Source organism: Acomys minous (genome assembly GCF_964271855.1).
Source record: "Acomys minous genome assembly, chromosome: 8".
NCBI classification, from domain to species: Eukaryota; Metazoa; Chordata; class Mammalia; order Rodentia; family Muridae; genus Acomys; species Acomys minous.
Genome location: NC_140489.1, coordinates 59,112,456 through 59,130,599, shown reverse-complemented (window position 1 = coordinate 59,130,599; position 18,144 = coordinate 59,112,456). Strand labels below are relative to the sequence as shown.

At 38.5% G+C, this 18,144-nt stretch overlaps 1 long non-coding RNA gene across 1 annotated transcript in view; it reads left to right on the top strand.

Annotated features, from left to right (window-relative positions):
• Positions 1 to 10,005, top strand: part of LOC311603329 — a 100,595-nt gene extending 90,590 nt beyond the window's left edge. Inside the window, exons 4-5 of the long non-coding RNA XR_014781049.1 lie at positions 9,028 to 9,126; positions 9,914 to 10,005. This is a non-coding gene — a long non-coding RNA (uncharacterized lncRNA). The remainder of the gene's footprint in view (positions 1 to 9,027; positions 9,127 to 9,913) is intronic.
• Positions 10,006 to 18,144: the final 8,139 nt, after the last annotated feature.

Here is an 18,144-nt window from a genome sequence, read left to right as displayed (position 1 = left end):
TGCTGCTTGCATTTAGATCACTTTCCACTAGTTGGGCTGCGTTGTCTGGCCTCAGTAGAAGAGGATGCGTTTAGTCCTGTTTCTACACCGATGTGCCAGGGTGAGTTGGTATGAGGGAGGGGGAGCTCCCCTTTTCTGAAGAGAAGAAGAAGGGGAAAGGGGAAAGAGGGTGGGAGTGAGAGGAAAGGAGGGAGGGATTATAAAGTGAATAAATAAATACAGTTAATCAATAAAAATATTTGTAATAAGATTATAAGATAAAATTCTTTCTATCCTTAGCCTGATCCACCTAGGGCATAGCCACCACAGGTGAGCTGTATTTTGTCCCCAACCCCCACACCTGACATCCCGAGGAGACCTGTGGGGGCCCCAGCAACATTTATCAAAGAGCCCTGTCCCCCTATTTCCTAACTGCCTGTTCTACTTGAGGCGCACCCAGTAGAGGCCTGTGGGAACCCAGGAACATTCAGATTAGACGTGAGCAGTGGGCTCTTCCCTGAGCTCCAATGTCAGGCAGAAGGTTCTGCACGACTCACTGAGGATCCCTGCATCAGGAACATTTGGAAAGCACCACGGGCAGCCCGATGGCTAAAGGCTGGTGTAAGAACACAATCAACAAGAATCATGGCAATATGGCCCCACCATAACCCAGCTATTCTACTACAGTAAGCCTTGGATATCCTAATACCGCTGAAGCACAAGAAGTTGACCTTAAATCCAACATTATAAAAATGACAGAGGCCTTTAAAGAGGGAATGAATGAACACCTCCAAGAAATATGGCAAAACACAAAGAAACAGGTGAAGGAAATGAATAAAACTGTTTAAGACCTGAAAATGGAAAGGAAAGAGAACAGAAACAATAGATGTAAGCATCATCAAAAGAATTCAAGAGACTGAAGAAAGTCTTGGGTGTAGAGGATATGATAGAAGAAATTGATACAGTAAAGAAAGTGTTAAATCTAAAAAGTTCCTGAAACAAAACATCCAGGATACCTGGGACAGTATGAAAAGAGCAAACTTAAGAATAATAGCACAATCAGCAGGTTTTAAGAGTAGCCCAGCTGTACTTGGCAGTTGTTACTCTGGGCAAGTTAGATGACAGGGTACATTCGAGTCAGAGCAAACTTCCTCAGGGCTTAAAATCTAAAAGCAATTTTGTTTTTACAAGTCTTTTCAACACAGCAAATTGTCTTCTGAGCATAACATTCACAACCACATAAGAGGTGCTGGGACTGGAGTTAACAGTTGTGGGCTGCACTGTGGGTGCTGGGAATCAATCCCAGGTCCTCTGTAAGAAGAGAATATGATCTTTCCAACCCACAGAGTGGCGGATTTGCTGAGAGTTTACCCTGAGCTCCCAGGTGCATATGCTTTGTCTTCAGCATACCTTTCCTTGCGAACCAGAGAATATTTTCAATAAAATCAGAGAGGAAAATTTCCCCAACCTAAAGAAAGAGATGCCTATAAATGTACAAGAAGCATGCAGAACACCAATTAGATTGGACCAAAAAAGAAAACCCTCCTGACACATAGTAATCAAAACACTAAATCATAGAACAAAGAAAGAATATTAAAAGATGTAAGGGAAAAATGCCAAGTGACTTACAAAGGCAGACTTATCAGAATTATCCTTGACTTCTCAACAGAGACTCTAAAAGCTAGAAGGGCCTGGACAGATGTCTTTCAGCCTCTAAGAGACCACAGATGTGAACCTAGACTATTATACCTAGAAAAACTCTCAATCACCATAGAAGGAGAAAACAAGATATTCCAAGACAAAACCAAATTTAAACAATATCTATCCACAAATCCAGCCTTACAGGAAGTACTAGAAGGAAAACTCCAACCTAAGGAGGTTAACTATATCCAAGAAAACACAGGAGACAAATAATTTCTCACTAGCAAAGAAAAAAGAAAGGACACACACACACACACCCACCCACCACCACCACCACCACCACCACCATCATCAAATAACAGGAATTAATAGTTATTGGTCATTAATATCTCTCAACATAAAAAAGGACTCAATTTCACAATAAAAAGACACAAGCTAACAGAATGGATGCAAAAAAAAAAAAACCAACAAAAAAAAACCAACAACAGGATCCATCATTGTGCTGCTTGCAAGAAACACACCTCAGCATGATTTTCTAAGTAAATGAACCCAAGAAGCAAGATGTAGTAGCCATTCTAATATCTAATAAAAACATACTTTCAACCAAAATTAATCAAAAGAGATGGGGAAGGACATTTCATACTCATCAAAGGAAAAATCTAACAAGAGAGTGTCTTAATTTTGAACATCTATGCTCTAAATGCAAGGACACACACATTTATAAAAGAAACATTACTAAAGCTTAAACTACACTTAGAACCCAACGCATCAATAGTGGGAGACTTCAATACCCCTCTCTCACCAATGGACAGGTCATTGAGCAGAAACTAAACAAAGAAATAATGAAACTGACTGATGTGATGAATCAGATGAAACCTAACAGATATCTATAGAACATTCCATCCAAACATAAAAGAATATATCTTCCCAGCACCTTACAGACCCTTCTCTAAAATTGACCACACAGTTGGTCACAAAATAAGCCTGAACAGATATAAGGAAATTGTAAAAACAAAACAAAAAACAAAGAAACAAACAAACAAAAGCCATTGTATCTTATCAGATCACCAAAGATTACAGCTCGACTTCAACAACCACAGAAACAACAGAAATCCTACAAATACATGGAAGCCGAACAACTCTCTATTCAATGGTCTCTGGGTCAGGGAGAAAATAAAGAAATTAAAGTCTTCCTCGAATTCAATGAAAATGAAGGCACAACATATTCAAACTTATGGGACACAATAAAATAAATGTTAAGAGGAAAGTTCATAATATTAAATGTCTTCATAAAGAAATTTAAGAGATCCCATAGTAACAATTTAAAAGCACACTCAAAATCTCTAGAAGAAAAAGAATCAAACACACTCAAAAGGAGTAGATGGCAATATATATATATATATATATATATATATATATATATATATATATATATAAATCAAACTCAGGGCTGAAATAAAGAAATTAGAAACAAAGAGAATAATACAAAGAATTAAAAAAAAAAAAACCAAGAGCTGGTTCTTTGAGAAAAGCAACAAATTAGACAAACCCTTAGCAAAACTAACCAAAAAGCAGAGAGACAGTATCCAAATTAAGAAAATCAGAAATGAAAAGGGGGACATAACAACAGACACTGAAGAAATTAAAAAAAAAAAAAACTCATTATGTCTTACATCAAAAACCTATACTCCACAAAATTGGAAAATCTAAATGAAATGGATGTTATTTTTCAAGATGGGTTTCTCTGTGTGGCCTTGGCTGTCCTGGACTTTCACTGTAGACCTTCCTGGACTCAAACTCACTGAGATCCACTTGCCTTTGCTTCCTCAAGTGCTGGGATTACAGGCATGCACCGCCCTACCTGGCTGAACAATTTTCTTGATAGATACCACTTATCAAACTTAAATCAAGATCAGGTAGCAATCAAAATAGACCGATAACCCCTAAGAAAATAGAAGCAGTCATTAAAAGTCTCCTAACTAAAAGAGTTAAAAACAACAAAAAAGTTGAGGGCCAGATGGTTTCAGTGCAGAATTCTACCAGACCTTCAAAGAAAAAGTAATACCAATTCTCCTCAAACCGTTCCACACAATAGAAACAGAAGGAACACTACCAAACTCATTCTATGAGACCATGGTCATGCTGACACCTAAACTGCACAAAGACTCAACAAAGAAAGAGAATTTCAGACAACTTTTCCATATAAACATTGATGCAAAAAATACAATAAAATATTCACAATTCGAATCCAGGAACACATCAGAAACATCATCCACCATGATCAACTAGACTACATCCTAAGGATACAGGGATGGTTCAACATATGGAAACCCATCTATGTATCTACCATATAAACATACGGAAAGAAAAAAAAACCCACATGTAGTAGGTGTAAACATGTTTTTGTTTTGATGCCAAGTCTGGGATGTGAAACAGACTTGTTTGACGATGTGTGGTGTTTGTCCACTTGAAACAGATTTGTGAGAGGACACATGGTGTTTGTCCACTAGAGGGGGACTGCAGCTTCTGAGGGCACAGTCTTTGCCAGCTAATAAACATCTTAATATGGACTCTGATGAAGACAAAACCAGAACCATATGATCATCTCATTAGATGCTGAAAAACATTTGAGAAAATCCAATACTCCTTTATGTTAAAAGTCTGGGAAAGATCAGGGATACAAGTTTTATACCTAAACACAATGAAGGGAATATATGGTAAGCCAATAGCCAACATCAAATTAAATGGAGAGAAACTTAAAGCAATTCCACTTAAACCAGGCACAAGACAAGGCTGCCCACTATCTTACTATCTATTTCATATAGTACTTGAAATCCTAGCTGGAGCAATAAGACAACTAAAAAAGATCAAGAGGCTACAAATTGGAAAAAAAAAGAAGTCAGAATATCGCTGTTCATAGATGATATGATAGTATACATAAGTGACACTTGAAACTCTACTAGAGAACTCCTATAGCTGATAAATACCTTAAACAAAGTGTCTGGATCAAAAAAAAAATATCTAAAAAAATCAGTAGCCTTCCTTTATACAAATGATTACTGGGCTGAGAAAGAAGTTAGGGAAACAATGCCCTTTAAGATAGCCACAAATAATATAAAATATATTAGTATAACTCTAATAAGCAAGTGAAAAACCTGATTAACAAGAACTTCAAGCCTTTGAAGAAAGAAATTGAAGAAGATATCAGAAGATGGGAAGCCCATGTTCATGAATCAGTAGGATTAACATAATAAAAATGGCCATCTTACCAAAAGCAATCAATAGATTCGATGCAATTTCCATCAAAATGCCAATGCAATTCTTTACAGGCCTTGAAAGAACAATTCTCAACTTTATATGGAAAAATAAAAAGCAAGCCTAACTAAAACAATTCTTTACGTTTAACTTCTGGAGGTATCACCATCCCTGATTTTACATTGTACTACAGAATAATAGTAAGAAAATCCACATAGTATTGGAGTAAAAATAGACAGATTGATCAATGGAATTGAGTTAAAGACCCAGAAATAAATTCACATATTACTGGACATCTAATTTTTGATAAAAAAGCCAAACCATACAATGAAAAAAAATGATGCTGGTCTAACTGGATGTCTACATGTAGAAAAATAAAAATAGATCCATATTTATCACCTGTACAAAACTCAAGTCCAGGTGGATCAAAGACATCAACATAAAACTATATATACTAAATTTCATAGAAAAGAAAGTGGAGAAAAACTTTAAATTCATTGGTACAGGAGACAATTTCCTGAACAGAGCAACAACATCTCAGGTACTAAGATTGGCAATTAATAAGCGGGACATAACGAAACTGAAAAGCTTTTACAAGGCAAAGGACACTGTCAATAGGACAAAATGGCAGCCTACAGACTGGGAAAAGATCTTCACCAACCCTACATTTAGCAGAAGGCTAATATCCAAAATATATAAAGAACTCATGAAATTAGACACCAACAAACCAAATTACCTAATTAAGTATGGGATACAGGGCTAAACAGAAAATTCTCATCAGAGGAATCTCGAATGGCCAAGAAGCACTTAAAGAAATGCTCAATTTCCTTAGTCATCAGGGAAATGCAAATCAAAATGACTCTGAGATTTCATCTTATGCCCATCAGAAGAGCTAAGGTAAAAAACTCAAGTGAGCACATGCTGTTGAGGATGTGAAGCAAGGGGAACACTCTTCCACTGCTGGTGGGAGTGCAAACTTGCACAACCACTTCAGAAATCAATCTGATGCTTTCTCAGAAAATTGGGAATAGCTCTACTTCAAGACCCATCTGTACCACTCCTGGGCATATACCCAAAGGATGCTCCATCATACAACAAGAATATTTGCTCAACTATGTTCATAGCAGCTTTATTTGTAATAGAGAGAAACTGGAAACAACCTAGATGTCCCTCTACTGAAGAATGGATAAAGAAAATCTGGTACATTTATACAATGGAATACTACTCAGCTATTAAAAACAAAGACAACATGTAACTGTCAGGCAAATGGATAGAACTATAAAATATCATCCTGAGTGAATTAACCCAGACTAGAAAGACACTCATGGTATGTCCTCACTTATAAGTGGATGTTAGCCAAAAAGTACAGGAAAACCATGCTACAATCCATAGACCCAATGAAGCTAATAAGAAGGGCCCAACAGATGCTTGAGTCTCATCCAGAAGAGAAAATAAATAGACATGTGAAACAGATGGAAGAGGGAACTGGGTGGGGAGGGTAATGCAGGTGGGCATCAGATGTGGGGAGAGCAAGGGTAAGGATGGTGGAGAGGACTGGGAGAAAGAATGGAAATTGGTGGGGAGCCCATCACAGGCACAGAGGAGGTTCCTGAAAGTCTATGAGGATGATCCCAGCTGAGACTCCTAGCAGTGGGACTTAAGGAGCCTGAAGTCGACACCTCCCATTGTCAGGTAGGACTTCTAGTGGGTGGAGGAGGTCACCAATCCACACATAAAACTTTTGACCTAAAAGTTGTCTTGCCTACAAGAAGTGTAGGGATAAAGATGGAGCAGAGACTAAGGGAATGGTTAACCAATGGGTGGCCCAATTTGAGACCTACCCCATGGGAGAATGCCAACCCCTGTCACTATTGATGAAAGTCTGCTATGCTTGCAAGACAGGACCCTACCATACTGTCTTCTTAGAGGCTTTATCCAGAAGCCGAAGAAACAGATGCAGAGACCCACATACTTCATTTGGGGTTCTTTAATGCTTATACCTCCCTTCCAATCTACCAACTTAGATAGGAGAGAAAAGAGGTTAATGGGAACAGGAGAAGTAGACCTTGTTGAATTCAGTTCCTTGGAGTGATTCCCCTGGTGTAGTTGGCAGGATTTCAGTAGACTAGCAAATCCACCAAAGTTGCTGCTGGAACTTGAAACAGCAGCCAGAACCTGGAGCCTCAGCCTGAGCCTGAAGCTTCAAAGCTTTTGCCAGAGCATTTCTCTCTTGGAACATCTTAAAGTGGAGCAATAAACAACCAAACAGTACCAAGACCCCAGCCTCCTATTTTGAATATATATATATATATATATATATATATATATATATGTACACACACACACACACACACACACACATACCTCCTCCCAGAGTCTGTACTAGGATGTGTTTCAGGTCGCAAAAACCAAGCCCCCCATGAGGTGGTTCGACTTCTAAGTGGATAAACATCACCTGTTCTATCACAAGTCTGTTCCTTACCCTACTCTTGGGATCAAAACAAAAACATGTTTACATCCACTACACCCACAGCCAAGCAATAAGGCTCAGCATTATCTCTCTTCTCTTATAGATGGTTTGAAGTGGTATGGCTGGATTTATAAAATCAAATGCATGTCAAAATAATTATCTCCCACATTTTAGATTGTAAAGCATCCTGTATCAACCACTAGACTTCTCTTCCCATTCTTTGATGAGACTGGGGACCATTTATTGAAGATGCATGGCCATAAAATAAAACTGGCATTGTCACAAAAGGCTGATTGGCAGTTCTTTCTTCTGCACTATCAACTTTCACTGCTATCTCTTGCCTTCTCCATCCCTCTGCTGCCATTCTTAGCTACCATGGTGTCTGCATTCCATCATTTCTTGGAATTCTCCAGCTTCCTCCTAGTGTAAGCACTCTACAGTTTCCTTCTTGGCATCATCTGACGGCTCAGTGCATTGCATCCATGATAAAAACCACAAGCAGGCAAAAACTACTTGAGAGGAGTCTGTATTAGGAGTCCAGTGTTGCAGTGTGTGTGTGTGTGTGTGTGTGTGTGTGTGTGTGTTGTGTAGTTTATTGGAGGGAAACATCCAAGATTAACCCTAAAAGTGTAGGACATATCTTGGACATTAGCAGAAGGGGACGTGGCATGTAGAATTATAGTTTGCGCGACCCAGAGCATAGCTTCCACATTCTTTCTCCCTTTGATTTAATTGAGGACAATTCTCTACAAGACTTTGAGCTGAGAAACCTCAGGGCTGCTGTAGGTGAGGTCATTGGGAGGTTACTCAGCTTGTCTCCCTTTGATATAGGTTCAAAGAAATGTGACCAGTCCCGAGACCTCTGGACACAGAAGGTGACACACCCAGAAGCAGAGGCTGGAGCATTCTTGCAGTTGGAGCATAGCTTCTTCAAAGGGTCCCTGTAACATTCAAAGCAGCTAGGTTACCACAGCGACAGTTCATTGGCCATCCAAGCGGGCTGCTTCCTACTCAAAAGTAGCTAAAACCAGGGTCTGACAGCAGCTGTCAATCAAACATCCCAACGGCCTAGCTTACCGGAAAGAAAGTAAGCATAATACGGTCCTTACATTGAAGACACATTGTTCACAGTGATATTCTGTAGTATGTAACTGCTTAGCTTCCCACAGGATGCCTCCAGTGAGAATGGAGTCCCTCTGTGCACAGCTTGAATTCCCGAGATTGAAGGATGGCTGCCTAACAGGGCCCTGTAATCCATAGTGGACCGTGGTGTGGATTAGAAAAAGAAACAAATGCTTGGATTATGTTTAGCCACTGAGGTTTCTGATCAATACATTTCCTGAGAGTGTGTAAAAGATCTTTCTCATCTGGGCAGAGGGTAGCGTATGAAAGAAGACAAAATGAGAGAGAAGGGTTGTGTGGTGTTAAGAGAAAGGACTAGGCCTGCTGGTTCCGTATTAAGAGGAAGGGCATCTGTGTTTGTGTTGGTGCAGCCTTCACATGCAGAACTTCTCGTTAAGGCTAAACAAAAACTAGTTTTCTGGAATATGACAAGTGCTTTATTTCCACAGTGGCCACCTAGTCTCCCATTGGTGGGGCACGACACTTAGCTGTCTGTATTTGAAAACTTCAGTTACTACTGGCTGCACAAGTTTGACTCTCCTCTTTCTCTTTCCCATAAGATTCCTGTTCTTCTGTGAACCAAACGGCACAAAGGAAGGTTCCTGAGCAGCCAGAAGGAGACAGTGGAGTGGAAGGAAGAGATTTCACTGGTGCCCTAGGTAAAAGAACCCACTGTAAAGCAACGAGAGTCGGGGAGAATATTTGCTATAAAATTGGTTACCTTTTAACTAGAATACCCAGACCAGCTCCCAGTGTGAAACTATCCATCAGGCTCCTGTGCTCTGCATAGAGTGGCCCACATTTCTCCCTCCTGGCACCTCCAGAAGCCTTTGTTTGCATTATCACTGGAGTGTTGTCTGTTTCTTCTAGAATGTAATCTCTGTGAGGAAAGGACTGGGGCCCGTTAGCTCATTATCTGTGCCTGGCACATATTAAGCTCAAAATAAATGTCAGGAGAATGAATAAAATAGACGATCCTCAGATTCTCAATTGGTTCCTAGAATAAATATTGATGGAAGGTGCGCAATGAGGACAGGGTGGTAGGTGAAAAATCTTGCGATTTGAAAGGAACTACAAGCACCATATTGCCTGCGGGTTTTCTTAATAGTCTCACTGTATTGAAAAGAGAATTTTGTTTTCTTTTTCATTCTCTTCACAGTTTTGCAGTGATAAGTACCCTTGATACTTCTGAAGATAGTATTATTATATAAGAAAACTTAGATGTTTCTCTCTCGTAGGTGGCCCTGAATTTATCACAAAAGATCCTTGAATTTGTTAAAATATTGGTCATTGTATGTGGATTAATTAAATTACATGGTTTTAAATAAGTGTTCGTGCACACTCTTCTAATGTGTGTGTGTTAGCATTATATATACCAATTTATTTAAAAGCATCAATGAATTCATAGTGACTTGAAAATAATTACGTGTTTGCTTTTATCTGCAGACATGTAACTATAATACCGATGGTCCTCATGCTTAAATGATGAAAAATTCTAGGTTAAAGAAGTCTAAATCTTCCAACTCTACTATAAGGTGAGTTTTATAAAAGTTATTAAACTAGAGATTATTTTGAAGTATCAGTATTCTAGTTTTATATTGTATTTCTACATTCTCGTGGAAATTGCTTTCTTAAATCAAGGCCATCTTCAAAATTGCATTTGATTCTTTATGTTTCTTTGATTGCTTGTCCATCCTTTTGTTCCACAAAGACTCTTCGTGGATCAATTACTAAAGGCAAGAATTTTTATGAGTTAACTTTAACTGAAAAAGTAAGACAATCTTTTTAGGTATGAATGTTTGTATTTGTCCATACGTGTCAATTTAATTATACTAGTAGTGGTTGGAGGAAGGGGGAAATGTCTTTCTAGTCAGAGTTTTTACAACCATCTCTAATGTATTCCATACATGTCTCTGAAGTAATTTTCTTAGACTTCCTACTTTGATGTTTTAGTCTCTGCTGAAAGAATCTTCAATGACTCTAAGTTCTCTATGTATTTTTATATAAAGTACCATAGACCTCCCAATAGAACAACCCACTTTTGGTTTTGTTTTGTTTCAAGACAGGGCTTTTCTGTGTAGCCTTGGCTGTCCTGAAATCATTGTGTAGACCATGCTGGCCTCGAACTCACAGTGCTCTGTCTGCCTCTGCCTCCTTGAGTGCTGGGATTAAAGGCATGTGCCACCATGCCTGGCTTACTTTTATATCCTTATTTCTCAAAATTTACTAAAACATATACTGTTGTGTGGATGTTAATCATTTAGTTGAGAACAAGACAAAAAAGTGAAAGGGCTAGGGCTGTAGCTCAGTGGAGGAGTACTTGCCTTGCATAAATCATTATGTTCAATTTCCAGTCCTTACAACATTACAAAAACAAAACAAAAACAAAAAATAAAAAGCTCCTCCTCCACCACCACCACCCTTGGATCAACATTGGTTGTACTGTTTGCTGCCAGTCATTGGGCAGAATGCCTAATAATGTTACATTTAAATCCAAGAAGTTGCCCAGCAAGACATGATTATTGTTCTTTGATATTAATAGGTCTGAAAAGTCAGGAGTTAAGTAATTGACCCATTGTCACACAATAAAAATATACAGCCTGGAGAATGTATATATTTCTTGTTTTTAAAATAATTATAATGATTAATCTTTTATTATGGAATAAGCAATAATTTTTTAACATAGTTGACTTTGCAAACAAATAATAAGCCCACCTAAAAAAACCAGAATGTGGATGCAATCCCATAGAAATTAACCTATTTTCACACTTTTGTGCTACGAAGTATTTCAAATAAAGTCTAACATTTAAGGTAGAATAATTATGTTGACAGTAGAGGGTGTGGGGACAGGGACACCAGTGAAAAGCCAGGGCCCCTTCTGGCCCTCTGACTCGGCTAACCTCTTAGCATTGCAGAACTTCACATTTCTATGTAGCTCAGGCTGGCTTTAACCTCATATTCTCCTGCCTCAGCTCCCAGATAGTAAGACTCAAAGTTGAGGAGAGTACTAGAGGAAAACCCTAGAACACCTGTGCAAAGCGCACAGACAACAAAGGCTGGAACAAGAAACGGAATTACAGAAAACAAAAGACCCAGCCTGGGTAGATGATGGCTTGGTAAGTGAACTGCAGGAAGATTGGTGTTTGAATCCTGTGCACCAGTGTGAAAAGGAGGCACAGTGGTGTGTGCCTGTAACCTCTGAGTTGGGTAGGCAGGGCAGGTAAAGACAAGAGGATCGCTGGGGCACCTCAAGCATGTTGGCCCAGAAGGCAGAGGTGGATGGATCTTTGTGAGTTTGAGGTCAACTTGGTCTACATTGTAAAATCTAGGTCAGCCAGAGCTGCATAGTGAGACCCTGTCTCTCACAAACAAACAAACAGACAGACAGACAAACAAACAAACAAACAGCAATATGGAAAGTGATAGAGGAAGACACCCATTATTAACCTTCAGCCTCCTCAAGGGCACACATGCCTGAAACACATGTCTGTATACATGCAAACAGATACAGCACAGATTGTCTATAGCAAAGAAACAACACATTAAGAGGGCCTATAAGAAAGGAGAAAATGTTTGCTTGCTATTCATCTGAGAAGGGATTGATTCTACAATAGGCAAGGAACTCAAAGAACAGTTGAAAAACATCCAGTTAAAAGTTGGGTTAATACCCTAAACAGACAGTTCTCAAAAGAGGATATACAGAAGGCCAACAAGTATATAAAAACAACAACAACAAACAAACCCTGATTGCCAGCCTGTAAATCTAAACCTCAATAAGGTATCATCCCACCTTCTTCAGCCTAGCTATTGTGAAAACAAACAAGCAAACAAAAACAAAAACAAAACTACAAGTGTAGGATAATGAGGAAGGAGGACTCTCACACACTTTTGGTGGCAATAAAATTCAGCTTAGTTACTAGGGAACATGGCAGGGAATTTATCCCCCAAACTAGAAATGGAACTGCCATCTGATTTAGCAACCCCAGTGCCATTTGTTAAAAATGAAATCAGGATCAAAGAGACACTTGCAGGCCTGTGTTTGTGGCAGTGCTCCTGCAGTAGCTAAGGTACAGGATCAGCTCAGGTGTCCATGGATGGAGCAGCAAATGGGGAATCTGCCTGAAACTCAGGACTGGCTTCTTCCGATCTCTCTCTTTATCATAATATGCATGGCATGGCTGGTTGTACAATGTAAGGATAGGTCTGTACTAACCCTGGAAAACAAAGCCAAGGACATTGTATAGATGCAGTCTAAGAGGGCAACCATAAAAGCGCCGTAGGTACTGGTACCCTGCACCACACTCCTCTTGTATTTGGTGTAAACTTTGTGAAGCCATGTCAGCCATTTAATGATGCTGCTTCTGGTGATGCATCAAGAATAAAGAGTAGCAAAGCCACGTGAAAAGACGAACAGACTTTGGGACAAACTGTCCATATTACTTCTTGAAATCATTTCACATATTAAGTAAAAGATAAAAATTATGAATATTCCCTTTGAAGGTGAACCGAAAGTTTGAAAAAAAAAATCTACGATTCAAGCTCATTCAGTACTCTTATAAAAATAGAGGTTTGGAATCATGAAAAGATTTCTAAAACCAAATGAATTTTTAATTCTGAATATATTCTTACTCTCTTCCTCTCCTTCCCTTCCTTTAACTGGACCAAGCTCCACGTTGACTTCGTCCATCTCTACACACCTCGTCTAGCAGCTTGTGGAGGTAAACGCTTTGTCCAGGCTCTTTTAGTTCTGTAACAAAAGTCTTATTTCAGATCATTTTGTATTGTTATTTTGAGATTATAGATTGTGAGGTGGATGCAGTGACTAGATAGAACTCAGTTTTTTTCCCTTGAACTGAAGTTTTTTACATGTAGAATAAGAATGAATAAAACATTTCAGAGTCCAACAGGGAGAATAAAATCCTACCTGTTCATTACATTTATTTTTTCTTTCATACTACCATGTTTTGCTAAATATACACATACTAAACTATCTTCTAAAATTTTTTAACCTTTATTTTTATTTTATTTGTATGGGTGCTTTGCTGCCATGTATGTCTGTGCACCATATGCACGCAGTACCGACACAGGCCAGAAGAGGGCTTTGGGTCTCCTAGGGCTGTAGGAGCTAACACATGTAGTCAGCTAACATGTGGGTGCTGGGAACATGTAAAAGATCTGAACAGTCATTTCACAGGAGGGTATGATCTAAATAAGCAGACAAACAGTGCCCCAAACCACGAGCTATTAGAGAGAAGTGAATCTTCAGTTCTTACCTATTAGAATGCTAACATTAGAAACACAATGCTAGGTGCTGAGCCTCACATGGCATCACGGGACACACACAGTGGTATAGCACCCTCTGCAATGTTACCTGGCAATTTCTTATGAAATCAAATAAGAAATAGTTTCTAGAATGAATTTTGAGGGCGACTAATGGGACGTCTCGACACTCGACAGAAGCAACAGCTGGAGAGAAATTAGAAATAATTTTGAGAAAGAAAGAAAATTATAAATAGTCATATGAAAGGATACCTTGAGTTCTTCCAAAATAAATATAAGCTGAAGGGAGATTTTTAAAGTTATCATGTAATTATACAAAAATGTGCACGAGAACCTACCTCCACTAATCTTATAGCATTTTCACACATTACATGCTGCTAGAGCAAGCTCAGGTTCAGTATCAATTTATTAATGTGGCATTCCAAAAGCCAAAGAAAAGCTCTTTGGTTGTTGTAGGCAGGAGGAAGCAAAGAAAACTCATTAACTCATTCACCTTGCTTTTCCATCCTGGTGACTAATCTGGCATTGGCTTTTCCTCAGTTGTCATGGGATGGATAGCATGAGCTTGCATTTTCCTAAGCCATTTTCCATGGATTTAGCACCCACGAGGGAGGGATTTTCTAAAGATTTAAGTTCAGATCCATTCTCTGGCTATTTAATACTCAGATTTGGTTTGACAACAGCATTATGCAGGAGCCTTGCCAGGTTTAGATTTGAGTGTGGCTTCAGCCCACTACATAGTTTTTGCTTATCTCTACCTAGCTACTGGAATCAAGTCTCTAGGGTTGTTAGTCTGAGAAGGTTTACATATCTGTGCTGTCTTTAAATAGTGAAAAGCAGCCATTTTCTTTCTGTTTTATAAACAGATGTCTCTAAGCCAGACACACATTGCCTGTCTTGATTGGCTTCCTGGACACACTACCCTCCCACTGTTCAAGCTCATCTTCCTCAGTCTCTGGCTATAGAAATCCTGGCTTCCCTGAGAATATGTTTTTTTTTCTTTTCTTCCAGATCCCCCTTTACTCTTCATCCTAGCCTGTATTGAAAAGGGCAAATGATTCAGTTGATGATACAGTTATGGATTTTTCCAGTACCCTTCATCTTTCTCCCAGATAATACATATTGAACAAAATCCTAACCATCTATTTTAAGAAATTGTGTAGAATCATGATTAAAAGCTGAACTGCAGAGTTCTGTGAATTTTCAGCTCCCACATACATCTCATATATTTCCCTCCTGTGGAACCTCCCGGCACTGTGAGAACACTGAGCCAGGCAAAGCCAGTGTTATTGCTCTTCAAGCACTGCTTTCAAGGGATTAATTAGGTTTCTCTATATTAGTCCTGTGATGTTTCAGGACTTTCAGTTGTATATGTGGAGATATATTTATAAATTAAGTTCTAATAATAAATAACTTAAATTCTAAAATTTTAAATTAATAAATTTTAATTAGAAATAATTAGAAAATAATACCTATCATTAAAACTGGACATGGGCTATTATTCAAAGTTCACTGAAATAATTGTGTGGCTGACCAAAGGAACGACTACATAACTCATTTCCTGTATAGAACTTGAGGATTTCATAGCTATGCTTGAACAACCTGTGGCTCTAGGTGTCAATGACATTTTCTAAATAGAAGGCTCTCCTGTAATTACTTAGATCCCAAGAATAGAGAAATAAAACAAATATTAAACAAAGTATAGTGTGTATAATTTTCTTAATAGATTGTATGTAATTATAACTTTATTTCTGTGCATGAATAAGACTAAATGATAAATTTTCCCCATTCAGTATTTTTTAAGTGTAGCCCATGATGAAATATGCAAAGTAATTTGTATATTTCTGTGAGTTATAACCAGATGCATTAAACTCTCATTCTTGTTTTCATAATTGCTAAAGCAAAGGGTTTAAATTAGGAAAGGAGCAGTTGAGAAAGAAAATCTTTAAAGACTGTTCACTCCTTTAATTTGCTCAAAAAATACCAAATATTTAAGAATCATAGCATTAATGTTACAAAGTCATTAATAAAACCTAACAGTCAAACAACTGGAGCATTTTATACTGTCGTGAAGAAATAAGAAAGAAACGTGGGGAAGTTGTAGCATTTCCCACTGTTAGTTTATAAATAACAATATTTAAGCACAAAATATTAAACCAACATAATTAAGGCACTTATACTTCAAGAGTCAGTTAGCAATAATATTGAAAGTATCTAAATTACTAAATGGTAGAGGAACACACTCCTGTGTAGTCTAGCTACATGAAAATAGAAATGTCTAAATTGAAGTCAATACCATGTTTTATAAAAGACCAACCAGGATTTGGCAATTGGTTTGAATAAGATGCCTGAAGTACAAAGTTGACTGTCATAGACTGACCCTCCAGGCCTCTCAAAGCTGGGTTCCTGCTTCTGTGGTAAGTGAAGATGCTTGAAGGCTTGTGAAGAGCCAGTGAACAGGAATGTATTTCATGATAGTTTTTCTACTTCAGGAAGAGAGTTAAAAAAAAAAAAAACCAAAACAAAACAGGATGGGGACTTAAAAGTACACCTCCACTCCCATGCAAACACTTTGAAGGTTTGAATGCAGAGTGATGAAAGTTGAGTTCATCAAGTCTAGTCATACTTGAGCAGCTGCAGTTTCCATATTGTAGGAAAAAAAAATGATAGTCTCGTGACGAGTTCAGATGTATACCTCAAGATAATCAAAACTTTTATCAGGGGACTGAGACTTTCTATAAGGAAAAAGATAATAATTGGAGATTGCTCATTGTGAATACGTTAGATTTGTACAGACAAAACATTCATGAAGTGCAATTATAGCTAGCATTGCTATGTTAGTATGAATGTTAACAGCATGTTTGTTTTTGAAATGGGTTATGCATTCTGATAAACGTCTGCTTTAATCTAGTCATCTGTGTATCACTTGTCTAAGCACTCTCATTTAAGACGCCATATCCCTTCTTGTAGCAATAAAGGGGTAAAGCAACATTAATATTAAATAATTAGAAAAACAAAAGGGGAATGATTAAACATATTTACATAATTGAAATAACACTGTGTCGCAGTGGGAAATCGGGACAATGTTGTCTCCTTTCAAAGTAATTCATAATTCAGATTTTTAATTATGGCATATTCATTCATTTAAAGATGATTCTGGATGAGAGGGCCACTAATGAAATACAATCATTAGCATCTAAACAAAGTAATTTACAAAGTCTCCTTTAGGGGAAAAGATTCCTAGAACATCATCAACCACACAAGAGATGCAAAAACAAGCAATTAAACCACAGACAAGAAGTACAACAGCCTTATAGATCGGTGATGTACACATGAAAACAGAACTGATTACAATGATTAGACTAGGGTAGTGTGGTTAATTTGTATTTTATGTAGTGATTCCATGGGCAAATGCACCCGGACAGACCCATTACACACAAGAGGAACTACGTCTCATTAATACTCACTCAAAACACATTACTCCCGATCCCCAGCAACCTTGAAGTTTGAGTTGTTGACTGGATATCTATGTGGGATCAAAAACCCTGCCTACTTAGTAAGACATCTTCCCATTTCCAGAAGCTCCTTTTGCTTGGGACTTGTTTATTGCAAACCAGCAAATAGCGGGGTCAGGAAAGCATTTTGTGAGAGGCAGGTGCTGCCCTGAGTTTTCATTTTTTTTTTTTAATTCAAATCCTTCTTTAAGCTTCCAGTGACAGCAAACTTCCAGTCTCACTGGGTCAGAGATTTTACTGGCTCTTCCTCCACACCCGCAATTACCGATCGTTAAGTATGCAGCACCGCTAAGCAGATCGGATAATTCTCTGGGTTTTAATGCCTGTGTGCAGACAGCATCTTGTTAACTGGACTCAGAGACAAGCTGGTTTCCAACACGGCTCCTCAGGGCACATTATGATCTTGTTTAAAGTCTATAACTCGGCTGGTTGAATTTCCTTTGTGAAGGTGGCAAGTGAGCTTGGGAGTAAAAGGAGAAGAAATCAGAAGGGTTGTGTTGTGTTGGAGAGGGGTGTGTGTGTGTCGAGGGAGCTGGCACCCCTGGTGGAGGCTGAGCGGCCCTGAGCAACTACAGAAGCCAAAATATGCTCTATTGGGCACTCGAGGGATAAAAATACTGGTTAATTTTCAACAGTGCCTCCTTCATTTGACTTTACAATTTACAACAGCTAACATTAATGCAGGAATGGCTGGGTTGAGGAGGAGTTCAAAATTAGAGCCCCTCTTCTCATTAGCCCCAACAGCCTGACCCAGGGTGACTGAGAAGCAATTTGTCGCCAGATTTTCATTTTGCTTCTGTTATGGCTCCTTGTAAATGAAGCGCAGCAATTTATTGTGGCACCTCTAGGAGTCAAGAACATAATGTGTAAAACACATACAAA